The sequence below is a fragment of the Anopheles stephensi genome, chromosome 2 (genome assembly GCF_013141755.1).
Source record: "Anopheles stephensi strain Indian chromosome 2, UCI_ANSTEP_V1.0, whole genome shotgun sequence".
Taxonomy (NCBI): domain Eukaryota; kingdom Metazoa; phylum Arthropoda; class Insecta; order Diptera; family Culicidae; genus Anopheles; species Anopheles stephensi.
Window position 1 is genome coordinate 9,207,543 of NC_050202.1, and position 17,600 is coordinate 9,225,142.

General features: G+C 42.5%; 1 protein-coding gene and 1 long non-coding RNA gene across 6 annotated transcripts in view; both read right to left on the reverse strand.

Annotated features, from left to right (window-relative positions):
• LOC118503796 overlaps positions 1 to 6,090 on the reverse strand; it is a 77,634-nt gene extending 71,544 nt beyond the window's left edge. Inside the window, exon 1 of the long non-coding RNA XR_004905215.1 lies at positions 4,732 to 6,090. This is a non-coding gene — a long non-coding RNA (uncharacterized LOC118503796). The remainder of the gene's footprint in view (positions 1 to 4,731) is intronic.
• The window catches only part of LOC118503793 (teneurin-m), a 535,466-nt gene that overhangs the window by 266,026 nt on the left and 251,840 nt on the right, over positions 1 to 17,600 (reverse strand). The gene's annotated exons all lie outside the window — the stretch shown is intronic.

Genomic DNA, 17,600 nt, shown 5'->3' on the forward strand with positions numbered 1-17,600 from the left:
GTTTAGCCCTGTTTAAATGTACGCAGGCATCGTGATAATGTTGAGCTGGGAACATACAAAGCGGACAGGATGTTCGTTAGCATCAAAGCGGATGGAAAGTCTGGCCAGGCAGGCACTGCTAAATGAAAATTTGACCCCATCTATTCTAGCTAAGTTCTATCTATGTTCTAGAGCGAAAAAAACAAGTCCATCAGGAATCTATTTTAAATTATTTATATTCAAGCGAATAGCCGTTTTCGATCACTTCAAGCCAGCAGGCAAATTTTCTTTTGCTCCAGAAGAACGTTTCTAGCCCCAAAAGCAAGCACAAGCCATCCTTGATTGCAAACCCTCCCTCCGACAGCAATTATGAAATGCACTGAAGCCATTTCCGGTAGCTGCTGATGCGGTAGGATTTCTTTCGCATTCAAATGCTCGGCTCTCGGCAGCTCCAGCACATCAATCTTCTCCGGCGAGTTGGTTGATGGCAGCATTAAATCTGCCCGGTGCTTGCCTCGCTTGCATTAGTAAATATCCGGTCTGGTGCAGCTAGTAATGCAAAGTGATGTTGTGCTTCGTTGTTCTTTTTGCTGACGAACGCTTTTGAGTGGTATATCTGCGAAATCACACTAGCGTTGTGCTGTTAACAGGGTAGTTTGTTTGTAGTTTAGAGGAATCATACAGGACAATTAGAGGATGATGTTTGGTAAACTTCTTCTTAAATCTAAAGGAAATACAAGTTCAGGACAATGAATCTATGTTACCAATATAACTAGGAATGCCAGTAAAGTCACAAGATCAAAAAAACAAACAGGGAAAGTCCTCAAGGAATTGATCATTGAAAGATATCTGAACTTTAGTATCTGGATGGGAATTTATACCGATTCCTGCCGTACATACGAATATAAATAAATTAACTTTAAAATCAAATTGAATCAAAAATCCTCCTCTTCCAAAATCCTCCAAAAATCTTCAGGGAATTCAACGAGGAATCCGGACTTAGTCACGGCAACGTAAGAGACCCCAGCTTCAAATCTTAAAATCATTCACAGAGGCATCAAATAACAACAGAATAAAAAGTGGTCTAGATTCTGTTTTGATTCTGAAAACAAACAGTATTCTTCCAATCCCGGCACCACGTAGCAAATCTACCGATCCAACACACGAACGCTTCCTGCTACAAGTTCTGGCACCCGGTTTCTTTTCGGCGTGTCCCCAGACTTTTCGACATTCTGCCTCACACACTAACGACTACTGCAGCGTGTGGAAAATAATCCTCACACCAGGCGAGCTCAAATGGACTTAATATCCGTTTCGAAACTGAAATTAATATGCTAGTCGTTGCGAGCGTTACTTGCTTCCATCGAAACACACACAAACACTCTCGGGAGTTCTAGTTCCGGCACCTACCTACTTAACGTGTTCTAGCCAAGAGTCCTTAAAAGCCGCTTCAAAATAAGAACCAACTCTACTGTATCACTTAAAGAGGGAAAAAAAAACTTCCCTTTTCCGGACTTCCTAGGTAAAGTCAATTTTACGGTGCACTACCTCCGGAAGGGCTACCTACAGCGCTATAAAACGATAAAATCGACGAAACGAGCACCCGGATAGCGGCCCGTCGTGGTCGGCACCTTTATACGTACATTAAACATTTTATGCCTTTTTATATTTTGTTTGCATTAGCTAAAATAAATCATTAATTAGCCACCAGGTCCATGTGTATCGTGAGTACCGGCCGGACGGTCAGAGACCCAGCCGAGTGCCAGGACGGTGGACGTTCGCTTGAAATGTCCTCATCAATTCTCCCCGCCCTTGTGTATCTCTCTCTCTCTCGTCCTACTTCCCCGTGCACCAATCAAACAAACCTCTCGTCGGTCGGTCGAGCTCACAACCACCGGTCCTGGTGTCGGGGTTTTGTTTGTGTCTCGGTGGAGGATAATATTAAATCCGTAATTTATCGCTCTCCATGTGTTGTGGCATAAAGCGGATTTTTAAGCAGCAAATTTTTGGGCCGAACCGGCTGCAACGAGCACTTTTACGGCAACGAGGCAAGGGTACGATGAACGATGCGGTCATTCGCGATTTTAATGGTTGCAGACGCGCAAATGGAGGCTCTGGGAGCGGACTGGAGTGTGAAGGAATAAAAGATGGAGACTCGACCTCCGAAGGGTTTGAGTGATAGGATCAAGTGAGCAAATAGAGCCGGTTTTATGCGAGGGTTAGATGAGACATAAAAGCAATCCTATTTTTGATCACAGTGTTTGCGGCAGTTAATGGCTATTGATTTTAAATACTAAAATTAGACACAAATTCTGGTGAAGGTTCTAAATCGTCACAAAAATAAACTCGCACTCTTTCCATTCCTTCTTGTTGAATCACGATTAATAATGCAACGGTCAATTGAAGCGATGCTTCCTTCACCAGAGTTCGCCAGGTACGTGTTGCTGTTAAAATTCGTCTTCGACAATCGTACGCACCGATAGTCGGGTGTGGTGGCGTTAAAACGAATGCCATGTCTGGTTAAATTATGTACAGGGAACACACCAAGGCATGGAACTCAGGTGTGCCGAAAATAGCTTCAAGCGAGGGCTATACTGCACGTGCCTCAAATGCTAATGTCTGCTTACGGACGATGGCAAACAGGAGCCTTCTAGCCATTGTGGGCCTCATCAAGGGGAGACATGTAAGGCTTCAAACAGTAGAGCAGCTGATTCGGTAGGAACAATGAGGCTACTGTTCAATTCTTTCCACGCAGCTTTGGAGCTGGCTTACCTTAAGTTTGGGGGGATATAGTTCAGACTGAGACTGCTTATCTTGCAGAGATGCACTTACCTGAAATTGAAAAGAAATAGATATTAGTAAAAGTTGGATGCTCGAGAAATTCTTAAATTATCAAGAATTCATGTCCAAAAAGTCTTTACAGCTCTTCACCTCTGCTTTTGGCTATCAAAGACACTTTAGTTGAGATGAAATAGTCTGATGTATCTTATAAAAACTATTGAGAAATACTTTAATAATTATTTGGTGAGCATCCCTTCCCAAATTCATATCAAATTGGATAACATAGATCCTGTAATGTGATCCAGCATTGCTTTTATTCCTCACCAAAATACCATCTTGTGCAGTAACACATTGTATCCTTGCTTTGTGTGCCAATATTTACCTTTACACTGCACCCTGCTATCAATCACTCAGAACCGTCTGCAGTGCGTGTGTGCCGGTGTGTTTGAAAACACTTCATAGAAAATGCACCCAACTTCACAATCGCTCCCCCCCAGAAAACCAGTCAACCTGTCAAACATCCTGTGCAACATCGACGTCGGCGTTCCGGATTTGCGGCCCGGCTCGAAAAAACCTTGGAACGTAAGCGGAAGCGCCCCCCGACTTGCGTTACGCATCAATCGTGGGCGGGTGCAGGGAAAAAAAGCTCACCCAGCAGGCTGTGGCCTGGAAAGAAAAAGGCTTTGCGGCGAAGAGGTTCCTTGAGAGGGTGCAAAGCTCTAGAAGGAGAAGACAAAAAAAAAAAAAAAAACCGCATCGCAAACTCAACACTCGAATCGGCAGCAGCAGCGCCATGTAGCGAAAGTTTTTTAATTAAAACTTCTGCCGCATGCAGTGCAGTGGAAAAATATGTAAACCAATCGTCGGTTGAAGTTTTTCCTTCGCTCATATTTGCATGGCTTTCTTCGCCGCGGTGCAGCCACCGGAAGACGTGTGCGTGTGCGTGCGAGAGAGAGAGAGAGAGAGAGTAAGAGCCTTCCAGTGGATGGATGGATGAGACGAGCACACGGGCGAAACAGGTGATTCGCCGCCGGAAAGGATTGTGCTTTGAATATTTGCGATTTATTTCAGTTAAAATAATGTGCCCGTGATTTTCCACGGACAGGTACGCCGGTGGGAGCGTTGACTGGCGGTGGAGTCCGGAAAAAGGTACTTGAAAAAAAGTTTCCGTATCGTGCGGTGTGACAGTAGCGCTGACAGCGGCATCGGGAACGGTAAAGTACGGCTGGCGCTAGGAAACCCAAGGGTAGGCAATAAAAGTGATTATGAGTTCGCGGTTTTGATTGATCTTGAGCAGCGATCGATGGTTGTGGGCGCTACGGTGGTGGAGTTTTATGGCTTGTGGAGTTTGTTTTGTTTCGCGGAATCAATTTAAGGTTCTTCACTCCGTGGGGAGAGTTAATAATTTATTATCTGAAGGATGAGATGAGGACTCAGCAGCATGTCTCCGTTGACTTGCGGAGTTTGCTTCAAATATTGGTTAATGTAAATTATTTTAAGTCAATAAATAATATCAATCTTATGCATCCTGTAAATGCTACCAGATGGTTGCCGAAGGATACGGTGAGATAATCAATTCGTCCAACAATTGCTATCGAGCACCGTATGGTGCTCTACCTGTGGACGGAAATAGCTCCTTCCCAGCGACCCCTTCTCTCTTCCGCTGCTTCATCCAATTACGCAAAGCACATCATCAACTATATCGCTCATAATTCGTTTAGCAAATGCTTATATTATGCGCAATTTTCTTTCTTCAATCATTCACGTGTGGAAGTTCATCGTTCCATTGTTTCCGTTTGTGGGTCTGTTGTTCTTCTTCTTGTTGGCCCCTTTTTTTCTTGCACCACTCGATAGAGACATTCAGAAGTTCAGAACAGATGGAGCTGGGATGGTAGCAAAAACACACACACACACACGCAAACCGTTGCAGGGGTGTATAATTATTGATGAAAAATTCATAAAACCAATTACTTGCAAATCGAATCTTCTCGCCTGCCAATCGGCGTCCGGCGAGGCCGTCGATTCCGTTCCCGTCCGGCCGGATTGTCTATACGCACTGCACTGCTGGTCCAACAGCAGCAGTCCAACTGGGCAAATCAGCTGACACAAAGCTGACATTCGATTGCCGATTGGAGCAGTGGCTCGGAATGCGTTTGTTTTTATTTAATTTTATTTTTTATTTGTTAAATAAAATTATTTCTTTAATTCAGTATTTTCTGATTATTTGCTGATCTTTTTCGTTTCCTTATTTATGTTGCATGTGTTTTTTCTTACTTTTATTTTTTATAGATTTTATTGATGTTTTTTTATGTTCTTTTGCACTTCATGAAAAAGTTTTGCATTTCTTTTACTTTGTTTATTTTATTTTATAAGCCATTTGTTCTTCCTCGATTTTCTCTACTTTTTGTCTCACATTCTCATTGCTTATCAATCTTCTAAGTTAAAGTGAAAGTTAAACGATGTTTTGTTACTTTTTGATGAGTGTTGTCATCACTGTTTAGTACCCCATAACTTAAGAAACACTGGAAAAGCTATCTTTCATCGATGTCATCACCAATTCCAGTGACACCACCAAACCACAGCCCAGACAATGTGGGATGATTTCTTTCAAGCATAATCCTCCGCATGCTCCTCCCTTCTCAGTAATGTTCCCTTGCCAGCACACTGGACACGGGACAATATGTTGTGTCTCTGTTGGTAGCGCACTGGCATGTGCTTGCCCTTGCACATCATCCCATCAGCAGATTACCGGCTCCGGAGCTAAAATCCAGGAGCCACCGTAAAAGTGGCACCCGGGGATCTCGATCCCCCCCCACAATACAGCACACAAACACAGACACATCCACACACACACACACCAAGGAAGAATGCGATAAATTCTGCCTTCCAATATCCGTTAATTATTTATGCAAATGAAGGGTAATTTATGGACTATCGACGTATGGCTGGACACGGTGTTGTTGCAGACACTATGCGCTAACCGGCGGACGGAAAATCGCTCGCCGGACTTGCCGCCCTGTGTGGTCAGCCCCGATGGGTCCCGGGAACGAGCGGTGCCGGTTTGAGGTTATGCTACTTCGAGCGCATAACGAGCGTCCGGACAGACGACAAGAAAAGGACACCCAAACGCTTCTCTATGGATCAGATCGAACAAAACGAGAGGAGAGTGAAACGAAGAAAAAAAGAATCACTAATGAACATAAATTCATTACAGCATCCGAGTGTCTCGGGAGCGCTCCGGTGCTCTCTGTGTGCGCTGTTCTATTATGGGCATTTCCTTTAGAAGCTTTTGTTTTCTGCTCCCAAGGGGGGTTGGGGACGTCGGGGACCCAGGGAAGCGGGTGCGACGAATGTGCATTAAAGGCCACCAAATTTAGGAACATCTTGAAAACGGGCACAAAACAGCTGTTTTCGTGAGATGCCTCGTGGAAATGGACATCTCAGCATTCCAACGATTAATAGCCGGAGTTCTTAAGCCTGGTTGAACGCGTCTTGAGGTCTAATATTCCTGGCGTTTGAGTGTGATTTTAACATCAGTCGTTATCATTCCATACAGGCGGTTTTGATAAGATATTGCGCAGGAGAGAATTCTTGGAAACGCAGTTCGTGACCTCCCATTTCTTGTTGTACGTGTGTGAGTGAAGTGCGTTTCAGTACAATTAAGAGAAATTTATAGTTTTTCCACTTCGAGACAGCGCACCAAAGTGCATCGGACCGCAACCGGAACATCGCGCGAGAAAGTCATAAATTTTGTTCCCGATATTAATAGGCCACCAGCCGTTGGAGAACGCTGGGAGTCGAAAGAGAAAGCCCTCCGGAGCGTTGAAAACAATCCAGACCACCACAGCCACGTACAGGCACAGGTCCAGTGTCCGGGTTTTGGGTGGTCGGATCCTTATTAAGTAATCTCTTTGAGGGTGAGTGGTGATGCAGTTTTGCTAACAGCCCGGTTGAGGTCGCCTAAAAATGGATCCAACGGATCGATCGATCGATCGCGAGCGACCGATAACGAAAGAGACTGTAATTTACCAATTATGGAAGTTCAGGGTGGAATCGTGCCGTACGGGATATATGTTTTGTACCGCTCCCGGTCTGCTTTAGGTCACGGTCGATGACGGTTTTCGGAAACAATTCCAACGTCCATCGATGTTATGTAATTGTGTCTTGTTCATTCCGTGAGAACTCCCTTTCTCTTTCAGGGTGGACCTTTGGATCTTCATTGGTAAATTACTCTATTAAGCTAGTCAAGAAATTTAAACTAAAATATCTGGAATAAATCTTTGATATGCTGAACTAAAATCGTTACAAGACCTGATTTACTGATCAAGGTTCTAACTAAAAAACTACTACCAGACATCCCCATCGGTAAGCTCCAAGCAATTTTTCCTCCCCTTTAAAATCAGGCCATCCATCCGAAAGATCGCAAAATCCTCCTAATGAACCAAAAGCCCCCAACAGCAGGCAGGTGGTCAAAAGCCACATATAGCACTGCAGGCAAAGCTGCACAATATGTCGGTCAGGCTTGCGCCGGTAGCCGTTCACTGCTACTGCTGTCAGCACCGGTCATGTCATGTCAATCGGTATTAACCAAATCTTGCCTCCGTACCAACTGCTTGCAAGCGTTTTTCGGCCAGATGATGTAAAGTGTACTCCCAGCCAGCTCGGGGACACAAAACCCCCGAACAACTACGGCATGTGGTATGCTGCACATACGGTGCTGCCGACGGTTGTATGGGGAAAATCGAATCAACAACGCCTAACCTAAATCTATGCGAAACTGTGTGAATAGATTGCGAACGCCAGCCGGCAGATATGAGTCATTGGTTGCACACGGAGGGTTTGTTGTTTGAGCAGTGTGTGTCGGTGTCTTGTTCGTTTGATTTGGTTTGCAAATGGACATCATTCATCTTTTGCAAGCTTTTGCCCCACTCGTGGAATGATGATTTGTTTGGTACGTTTAGCATTTTGTGCAAGTCAGCAAGGAAATCGAACAAGGAAAGAAAATTGCTTGGAATATTTACGTTGACAATTCAGCTTTTTTAAAGAAGTGGAATAGTTTTGTTTTAATGTTTTTTGAATATTTTTCTGTTTCTTCATTTTTCCCGCTAAATTTTTAAATTATAAGAGAATAACTTTGTCATTTAGTTTTACTACTCGGTGTTCTCAGTCCTGAGATCCTTTGTTTGATTTATAACATATTTTTGAATGATTAGTTTGCTTCGTTTTTGCTTTTAGATTGTTTATTTTATCATTTAATTGTTCTTGTTTCATTTCATTATTTTATGTTTTTATTTATTTTTCATGATTTTTTTCATTCATGTGATTTCTCTTTATCTGTCTTAATTTTTATTATTTTTCTTCTTTCGTTGATTTTTGTAATAGAGTTTTTGTATGTGAGATTCACATTTTAAAGTCTTTATATAACGTACATTTTTCAGCATCTAGTTTCCCTTTTTTGCACTGCACTCCTTAACCTCTAAAGTTATATTTACAAAACATTTTTATTTACTTGCCTAATCAAGTATGAAAATTCCCACAATCGTTCTTCTGACTGAGACTGCTGGACAACAATTTCTGCACAAAGCGTGCCACAAAGCGTGTCCGATATGCTCGCTGTAAAAGTTGGCCGAGAACGGGCAGATTATGAACGAATAAATGCACTTACAAGTACGGCAAAAACCAAAGCGATGGAAAATTTTCCCCAAGTGGAAATGCATACGACACGAACAAGGCTAGTGTGTATGCAAAAATGGAATGTTTTCTTACCTCTCGGTCTTCTCACTTCTCACCACTTCCCTGGAACCAACCACCGGATCCGCTGGAGATCCCAATCGCACCGAATGCAATCAACGGACACACAGCACGAGAGAGAGAGAGATGAGCAGGAAAATTGCGCATAATGCACATGATCGGAACTAATGCAATGATTCCCGTAATTTAAATTGGAGTTTTGCGAGCGCTCGGTGGGGTATGCAGCAGCCCACGTCTGCACACCATATCCCACGGAACGCATTCGATTGACTTCAATCGACGGCAAATGGATGCTTTTGTTGTGCATACTTTGCCCTCGGCGGGCTAGCTAGCTGATGCTGCAAGGTTCATGGAAAAGTTTGCTTCGTTTGCCTTTTTGTTTGCGACTGATGGTGGGGTGGTTTTCCGATTTTTTTTTGTGTTTTATAACGCTACTTTACATGAAACACGTCGGATCAGCGATATAGTTTTTGCTAGCTTTTGGGTGGAAAGGATGAGAACAACTTCTAAGAAAATGGTGGCATAAACGAACTAAAGCTTGGGATTCGCTGAACTATTTTTGAACTCACACACGAAAATGTAAGTATTTCTTGTTCAACATAACAAGTGGTATTTTATAGGGGTATTGTTTTGGATGAAGTTAGAAGAAGCCAATCTCAAAAATGCAAGACGATGTACAGAGCTGGACATTAGTTTAAGACCACTTTCATATGGCATTTTCATTACCACTGCTTGAAATACTTTTGAGAATATGTTTGAGAATAACAAAGCGTAAATAAAGTGAAAAAATGTGTTAAAAAATTTATGAATTTGAATTTTGATAAATAGTCTTACTGTAATCTTCAATATGATTTGGCCATATGATCAAAGAGAATGGCTAAAGGATACTCAGAATAACTTTCTCGTTTGATCGTTTTCTCAGCATCTAAAACTATATTTTACATAAAAAACATTACCTTAATTTTTTTTAAGATTTTATGATATTAAAAAGTAAGGCGGCCCTATTATTTTGTCCATCACTGTTGATCACAGTTCGATAAGCTATCTTAAAGAGTAACCCCTCTTTAACGCTTCTTATGAGGGTCATTTTCGACACGCGATTGCTTCCCAAACCGTATAAATTTACCAAAAAGCTTAAAAAGCTGATTGAGATGCAAATGCAGAAGGTTAACATGCCACTTGGCAAACGTTACCGAGGGCTGTGCCCAATACAGTGGAATGTTCATTCAACGTGAATGAATGAAAATTAAATTAAATCATTACAATTCATTCCCATTGAAAGAACTTCTTTTTTTGTTGTTGTTGCTATACCAAACCTCGATGAAGAACAGTGCTGAAAAGCGGTGCACAATGCTGCATACACACTGAGCGTGGTTGTGACTTGTTAAGCTTCAATCAGCAGCGTGCAAACAATTGTTCCTGCTTTTTGGAACATTTTATTTAGTGTGAGTTTTTTGCTTCGGAACTCGCTGCTCTCTCGCTCCATTCATTACATTCTGTCCAGTGGTCAGAACAATTTTTGGCGCTATTTTGTTGGTGACCTGCGGCCATGGACCCGGCTACAGATCAATTTGTCCCTTCGGGCGAACGAAATCGAAAATAAGTTAGAGCACCGAGTCTCCATTTGGGTGTGCAAAAATGGAAACGAACTTTCGGTATTAGAACGTTCTCGAGCAGCGATGGTCGCTGTCCATGTTCAATGGATTTCAATTAGAATACCAACTGGTCAACAAATAGAATAAAAAAAACATTAAAAGAAGGAAAAAAAACCTGAACACAACTAAAGAAGAGTGCTAACGACCGAAAATTGATTCCCAAATGACACAACAGTTAGGGGAAAATGGGTGCAAAACAGAAGGAAAGAAGGTTAAACAAAATTGAGAATAGAAAAAGAAAACATTCACCTTCTGTAATAACACACAACTTCAAACGACAACACACTCCGCAGGATTTTCGCCATCATCCTGTCTACCCCAAGCGACCAAATACGGGAAAAAAAGAAACGATATGGCAAACGGTTTGCTGGTCGCACTGTCGATGGTGGATGACGAGCATGATGATGATTATTATGATTTCTGTTTTCGTGTAATTGAACAAATTGGAATAATTGTTTTAATTGATTTTAATTGGTTGCAGCGTGTGTGTGTGCTCGGAGTTTTTTTTTCTTCTCGGAGTCTTCCGTCTCGTGAATGAAGGTGCGTGTGTGAGTTGAGTTTTTGCAGCATTTGGGTCGTTTTTTTTGCGAACGGGCTTTGGCTGGATCATGGTGGAGTTTTTCGATGGAGAAGTTTCGTTTGAACCATCGCCATTCGTTCATTATTTTGGCAACGGTTCGATGAACGACGACGAACGTAAGAATATTGAATCAATCAATGGAGTCAAAGTGTTCAATAGCTATCTGCTGAGTTTAGAAAGAAAAAGAAAACAATTTTGTGCTAAATTTAAATTGTATGCAGATATAAAACCTACTCACAACATAGCTGACACAAAAAAATGAATAAAATAAGAACATATGAAAAAAGTAATAAAATTATAAAGTTTAGGTTTTCAAACTGTATGGTATTATAAAAAGAAATAAAAATACAATGAAAGAATAAAGAAGAAATGAAGAAATGCAAATTAAGATGAAAAAAAACCTTTTCTTGGAGAAATGCGTTGAATGAACAGAAGAGGAGAATTATTTATATTTATATCTCACAATTAATAGTAAATTCTAAAAAAAATAACAGGTGAGAAATTTGACGAGAAAAAAAGAAACAAAACTTGATTCCGAAAACCCGTAAAAAAGAGTGAAAATAAATGAATAATTGAATAAATAAATAAATGAATAAATAAATAAATTACTAAATAAATAAATAAATAAATAGAACCATTAACATAAAACACAGACCAAAAGAAATAATAAGAAGCAAATTTTGCCCCTAATCATCCCACTTGCATGTAAAGGTATGGTGACAAATCTGATACGAAATGAGATACAAGTACGCGACTTTTGTCAAATCGCCAACCCGTTTGGTTTGTCGCCATCGCATTTCATCAGACCGAAAGCTCGGTCCATCCTCCCCAGCATACTTACACTCGAGCGATGGCTAGTTCTAGATTGTCCGGGTGTGAATAGTGTGATGAAGCGGCAATGGTCGCCAGGCACACAGTTCACTTTCCCATTCGCCGGGTTTTTATTTTTTAATGAACCTGTACAACCTCTTCAACACACATGCAGAACTCTCGGCGCTTTTCATCCGCTTCTGCGGAGGTTGCGCCCGGGACTAAGTCTAAGCGCTGAATAGAGCCCACGCTGGCAGCGATGGCTATCCAGGATGGTATAGCAATGGCATGTTTTTTTCCTTTTAAATTGAAACATAACCCCACTTTTATGCTCGCTTTCCATTTATTTCCTATCATTTATTTGCTACATACATTCGGCATACACCTTTTCACATGCAGGACATCCAAACTGCAGGAGCGAAACAACGAAGGGAGAGCAAAAGCAAGGCCCCATTGAAAGAGGGAAGTCCTTTTACACTATTGACGCCCGTTGAGACCTTGTGCACAAATTGAAGTTGAGACAGAGAATAGTTTTGCTTTTGAGTGCAGCTTTCCCTTTTTGCTATTTTTGTGTGTGTGAATCTCACCCGTTCTCGTACCAGCTTCCTGACTCGATTCGAATCCTTCCTGGCGGCTGCCCCGTTATCCTGTGCATCATTTGATGTAAATCTCTGTCCATTCTGCTCACATTTGTCCAACCAAAGGGTAAGTTGCAACCTGGGGAAAAAGTTCTTTTCGCTTTTGTACCACAAGAGAGCACAACATACAGAACAGCCGGGTCGAGACTGTCTTTGGTTTAATTATGCTACAAGTCGAATGAATGGAAAGCATAGCAGTTGCTTCACCCGTTTCCAGACGATTTCTTTCCACCGTACGTGTGTGTGTGTGTCGGTGGCTTTTGCAGTGTACCATCTCGAGGAGATTGTAACAAGATTGAACCAAGCACATGTCCTGAACAAATGCTCGGCTAGAAATAATGAGGCTAGGAAGCTATTTTCTCTTTCTTCTACGCGCACCGTTGTTCTAACTTTGAGCAGTCTAATTTCATCTTTGAATGCACTAAGTAATAAGGAAAAAAATATTTCATAAATCCAAACCATTATCCTTCCAACATGTCCTCGACCTTCACCATTATCGCCCTCCGTCGAAGCAAAATGGTCTTAAAAGTGGCATCGTTTCTTAAACTGATTACTTCATTACGAACTGTTCCGTTCGAATGGAGCGTTTGTCTTCGTCTATCCCAGTCGTTCCCCGTGATGACTTAAATGAACTCGAACACTTTGACCATCCGTCGTCGTCGTCGTCGTCCGGCGACTCAATTCACGTCAATAAAGCGGGAATGGCAGCTCTGCATTGAAAGCTAATTAAATTCGTTGTCTCCGCTTGCAACTCCGATTGCGTATTTGGCTCGGCAGCGACCGAAGACGCCTTGAATAGCAACTGCCCCTCTCCACGTGCCAAGAAGACGACAGCAACATTGGCAGGGAATATTTCATAATTTCCGGACCCGGCAGCTTCCGCGCTTTTATTCCTGCTTTTATTTGGGCTGCGTGCTGAAACGCTGCGCGTAATCTATTTACTTGCCATTCTTCCGCTAATCTGAGCTCTGGTCTAAAAGGGTGAGGTCTTCTTTCGGGGAGAGAGTTCGAGTAAAAGGATTCGACCCCGTAATGTAAGTCGGGTTGCGAACCCTTTTGGACATGGGATTCGCCCAACGAGACGAACGCAAGGAGATGAATTTATTAATGAGCTCCGATTGTCCTCCGGGACCAATTGGCCGCCGGTCCGTGAGGATGTAAGCTTCCGGCCTGTTTTGGGTGTAGCGGATGCGAGTGCGTTTGAATGGATTGCTTGCTGGCTGGCTGTAGATGGCGTTTCTTTGTGCAGTTCGCGTGGGATGGGAACGGACGCAATTTGCTGTAATGCGCTCGATTGGATCATTCAATGGTAGAAGAGTTGTGCTATCTAAATTTCGCGGAAATAGTACTTTCATTATATACTTTATAGTATTGGGAGCCCTGTTTTGCATGAAGTCAATATTTTTTTGCAATTTTATTAATATTCTAATTTTCAACAGTACGTAGCGTAAGTATAGGCACAGCTTTTTTAAGAGAAAATAATCAAGTCTACAGACAGTTTTTGAGCTATTGAGACACTTTCTAGCACTTGATTTGAAAAATATGCGTATCGATGTCAGACAATGATTTAAAATTCAAGGATTTATTAACTGGTCGTTTATGGAATCTTGGGCGCATTCAATCAAAATCGCTCAGCTGACTTCAGTAGTAGCCAATTTTGGGGGACTTTTTTCTAATCATTTTTAACCTAAGTTGTTTCAGATGGTTCTCTTAGCACTATAAGCACTATAATACCGTTGTTGCTTCGGCCACTGGACCATGCCAATCTAAGCTTTTTCTTTCATAAAATAGCATCATAAATTACTAACAAAAAATTGGCAAATTTTCATGTTTCAATCAGTCCTCACCAGAAGTATATTAAATACATTGAAATATTTTTAACACCCAACCCGTCTATCGATTTCCGCTGCTCAGGCGTCTGTTTATGTCCGATTCCACCCGCAAACACGTTACCACACGGCTGCCATCAATTATTCTAATACCATTCATCTACTTAGCATATTTAATCATTCACGAACGGCCGACGGTCGACCAACCACAAGCGACAGACTTGCTTGGGTTTCCTGCTGATGAACGCATGTTCTTCACACGGGCCGCAAAAGCGCACACACCTTTACCCGGGATAACACCCCGCGCACCGACCAAACCGATGGACGGATGCAAATCACCCTGCGGTAAACACGCACGGATCTCCGGAGCGACCGATCTTACACGCGCCATACGCATCGCGCCGGAATGCTGCTGGACGCGTTTGAATGTTATCATGTTTGCACAACATCATGATTAATTAACCCTTTTTCATCACCCGAAGCCCCCCGCGACTCGGGCGTGTACGGGGTGGCGGTGGTGTGAAGCCGATGGAAAGCGCCTAAGAGCGTGGGTCGTCCATTTTACACGGCAAACATCGAACTCCTTGAGTCGGTGGTCCTTGAGCGAGGGTTCAAGAAAAAGGGGGAACACAAGCAGAAATGCGTGTGCAATCACGCAAAACAATGGCCTGATGTAGAAATGCAAATGCAGCGTATTGTGTGTGTGTGTGGCGTTGGTTGCGTTGGGACGCGATTCTTCATTTCTCAAGGGTTTTGATCCTTGGAACACTTCTCATTAGTTCCTTTAGTAGCTTAACTTTTCAAAAGGTAAATTAACCTTCATGAAGGAATATTTTTAAATAGCCTTAGTAAAATGTTACTAAAATTACCCACAATTCCCTCGAAAAAAGACAAACCATTTAACACGAGAGAACAATTTTGAATACGACCTGACACTTCAAGCAAACGTCACACAAACGAGCACTCTTGCGAAAACAATACAACCCCTTTTCCTGTTATCCTGCTGTCCACTTGTGGTTTTCTGTATTTTCACCTAAGATGCCTTTAACGTCACTCTTTCTCATTTCAACCCTTCTTTATTGTCGTTTTTTTTGGTATTTCCACTCATTTATGCACTCGCACTCGCCTGCATTGACACACTTTTATCTTTCAACACGCTTCCATTTCCACCGAACACTTTTCCAAATTGGTTTTGACAGGTTTTTCCACCCCCCGGTTTTTTGTTGTTTGTGTGATTGTGTGTGACAAATAAAGGATTCTTTTGTGCATTTGCTCTTAATGCTTCCCGCACATAATCGCGTCGGTGGTTAATCCTCGGGCGGTGGGTTTTATCGTGTTCGGGCAGAAATTGGCTTTGGATCGTGTGCATTTATTATAAGTTTTTTTTTTGTGTGTGGTGTGGTTCTCCAACTACGTTTTTGTTCTTTTTACTTTTATGCCAATATTTTAATTGTTAAGTGACACCCACTGCCGTACATCTATCGCCAGCACAGCATCAAACGCGCATATTAAAGGGGTTGAATTTAATAATTCTGAAGGCTATTTTTATCGGGCAAATCAGTCTGGCTACTCAAGGACTGGAAGTTAGGCAAGGAACGATAAGTGTTTGATAAATGCGGTGCTTAGACTTGTTGGTTTGAAATAAAAAAGGAAATCTTGCTCGAGAATTAAGAGAGGTTTGAGAATAATTGATGAGAAAGTCCAGTGGTCGTTAGCCATCTTTTAATTTTCTTACTAATTTCGCATATCCTGAGGTATTATCTTTTTTGACTTCATCAGACAGAAATCATGTGTAAAATCGATGCAGATTAATAAGAAGCAATCTCAAAGAATGGGCTCCATGACAGCTAGTTCGCATTATAATTCATCGCCAATATTCATACAGAATGATATTCCTACGATGCCTTGTCTCCTTTTCTTGGAACTGATTTTGGTTTTGATTAGAAATTAAATCAACCTGTTCAATCCCATCACCTCCTCCGACCCACGTCAAACGTCCGCTGATCAAAGGTTTTTATCCACTCCCCTCCGAAACTCCACCATCAACATCTCCAAACGGTAGTTCCTCGAAATGGGTGACATTCAACACCAGAATTGAAAAATTCATCACGTTTACCGGTCTCGTAAGACAAAAACAAGGCACCCGAAATCTAACTTCCAAATTCTGATATCCGATAGCTAACAGGCAACCGCCGAGCAGGCTGATCGATGTTTGACATACGATCTTGCAGTCCACCGCCTCGCTCCACCTCCCCTTTCTCAAGATCATCAGCACACGCCCGTACACAACAAATCGATCGTCAATGATGGCAATAAATATGTCCGGGCACTGTTAAAATGTCACCCACGTCTCGAGTCGCGGCTCTGTATGGAGCGGAACGGCGGGCTGAGTTATTGCCGCCATCCACAGAAGTAATTGACCGGGACACACCACTGTGAATGGCTCGCCCGAAGACGAGCCGCTAGCGCACGGGGTTATATGGGCAGAATCATTTCGCATCGCGAAATTCGTGATGAAGATTCATTCCTTTGCCGTTTTGCCAAGGGATGGGGCCTCCACGATGGCGGTTTACAAACCTTTGACTATCGGCAGCCCCGGACTGCACAATATCCGCAGCCCGGCGGGAGCTGCGTAATTAATCACGACCTACGCAACCCATCAATCAGTCAGCGGGTTAATCAATCAAAAGTATCGAACTTCGGTTCGGTTCCTGCCTTCCCGGGGAAACCGCATCGAAACACCAGGTCCACTTGTACCGTAATAATCAATAGCGGGATGTCCGGAAGAGGAGAATCGCTGGGAATCTGCACATCGGGACAATCGTCATCCGAAACATGTCAGCTAGCGTTCCGGGACCCGTGGTGGAAATGCACCATTAACTGCATTACGGCTCGATCACAAAGACGTTGTGCGGCCCGGTATGGTGTCTCAGCTGCTTTGAAGTAAGTGCCCTCAACTAAGCTGTCACTTTGGGAGGTTCAGCTTACAGCTGCAAAAAAGTACATCCAGCAATCGAATGAACAAAACTTTGACGGGACTATAAGCTGTTCTTAATGGTTTCACAACCTGATATCAGCTGCGGAATCTATCATTTTTTCGTCAACAGGCAAGCCTTGTAGGGAAATGCTGTCGCTTCTTTTTTTTGTACGACAATAATTTTTCTCTCTTTCTCTCGGTCTCTCACTCTCTTCGTGCTAAGTGCCACGGCATTTCAAAAGACACACACACACAAAAACAGCATGGACAGATTTATTACCAAAATCCATAATCATAAAACCCCGACAGCGTTTGCAATTTATCTTATTTACGATGCATTTCGAATGTTTGTCGTATGTGGTGAAGTTTCGGGAGGGTTTTTTGAAGTTGTTTCGTCTCTCTCTCTCTCTTCAAAGCAAAACAGAAAATGCAGATCGACACGCTCCTTTGCATTCTTTTGCTTTTGGGGAGGTCCACTCGGGCCCCTCTGCACTGGGCAATGTCGTGACTCAGTATTATTGAAAGTCTTTAAAACGAATTCCAGGTGAACGGCAATGGTTCTTTGGAAGTTTTGGGCAGCAGTAAGAGGATTTTGTTTTT